We start from the raw sequence: 1,733 nt of genomic DNA, 5'->3' as shown, positions 1-1,733 counted from the left end.
AGGTGTGTGGAGGTGGAGAATGGACTGCGGTGGAGGAGGTCTAGGTAGGGGCTCTGAGCTCTCACCTAACCAGATGGTTCCTGGGACATGAATATTGGCTATATGGTTCCTGCTCTTTATCCTCCCTAGGTACTTATCCATTTTTTCTTTAAAAACAAAACAAAACAAAAACAAAAAACTGCTCTTCTGTTTAAGGTGGTTAGAATTGACCTTTGTTGTTTGCAAGTATAAACTTGACTGATAAACCCACATATCCATAATGTCTTTTAGAATGAGCAAATCATCAAACTAGAGTCACAACCATACCTTCCACCATCTTGGATAGATCTCCTGTTGTTTGCTTCTTTTGCAGTCCAATGATATCAGCTAGAAAATTAGATGATGGTGGTGGCAAGCAGAATTTCTGTAAGTACATACCAAGTTTTTATAAAAATGCTTGAAAGCAGTTAAAATATTGTCAAAGACATGCACTTTTATTGTCAGCTGAGTACTAAGAAACGTTTGGACCTTAACTATTTGTATTAGAAAATGAGGACTGTCTCCTTAATGTGTAAAAGTGACTAGGTAATAATAATGATTTAAAAAAGTGGCTAAGTAAGTAAAGCCACCTTTATCCCACTCACAGATATTTTCTTTGGTTCTGATTACACGCCAGAAACAAAAACAAGCATTACACAAATGTGTAACTCAGAAAAGGAAAGTCCCTTATATTTTTCAAAGCACTTCTGTATCTATTACTTTAGTGGACAGCTTGCCAGGTAGTTAGGAGAGATGACACAGCAAAGCTGAAAGGTTGAGATCTCCAGCTTTAGGCTCACCTGTGCTGAAATTCCAGCTCCACCACTTCTAGCTATAACCTGGACAAGTTATTCAGTTTCCTTACATATAGAAGATATTTGTATCTCTCACAGAAGTACTTAAATAATTAAAGATGATGCATGCAGAATGATTGATGTAGGTCCTAGCATGTATGTAGCCTTTGATAAATGAAAGCAGAAAAGAAAATGGAGGCCCAAAGAGATTAGGACTCACCAACTCAAATCCCTCAGAGGTAAATGGATGAAACAGTCCAATAAAGACTGGAGGTGGCTATGGGAAGGAAAACAGGGAGCACATGCCTCTTCTAAAGATGACAGCTGCTATTCAGCTCCAGATACTGTTCTAAGGATGTCCAATTTTGTGATGTTGTCAGGAGGCCAAAAAACACAGACTTACATAGAGTATATAATGTTTAAAAACATCATAGCCTGAATAAAATAAGAAGAATCAGCCTGGGAACTATATATAGATTGTAATCTGGTAATAAATATTTTGCCTAAATTATCAAAGAAAATCAGAGGCAAACCTAATCTCAACAGGAGATCTCTGAATCTTAATCTTTCTTGCTTTCTACAACCTCTACTGCTTGTTCAATAAGGTTGCCCAAGAGCATAGTTTGAGACATGCACTAGTCTCTGGATGAGAGGACTCAACTCAGGCCCTAATACAAAGTTTTCTTAACTTACATGTCTGAATGCCTTTCGGAGAAATCCAAATTCCAAGTAGAACCTGTAAAAGTGTAGCTGGCTCATTCCCTGCAGTACAAAAACCACCACATTGTTCAGGTGGTTTTAGTGAAAAAGCTGGCACCAGCTGTTGAAAAATCAAACCAGTACAGCTAAAGGTCAGTTATAGACATACAAAAGGGAAGTGTGGGAAAAAAAGTAGTGAACAACAGTTAATGAAATTTACCA

This window comes from Enhydra lutris, unplaced genomic scaffold, assembly GCF_002288905.1.
Source record: "Enhydra lutris kenyoni isolate GAN:26980312 unplaced genomic scaffold, ASM228890v2 scaffoldscaffold45, whole genome shotgun sequence".
Taxonomy (NCBI): domain Eukaryota; kingdom Metazoa; phylum Chordata; class Mammalia; order Carnivora; family Mustelidae; genus Enhydra; species Enhydra lutris.
Note: the sequence above shows the minus strand (reverse complement) of the source record.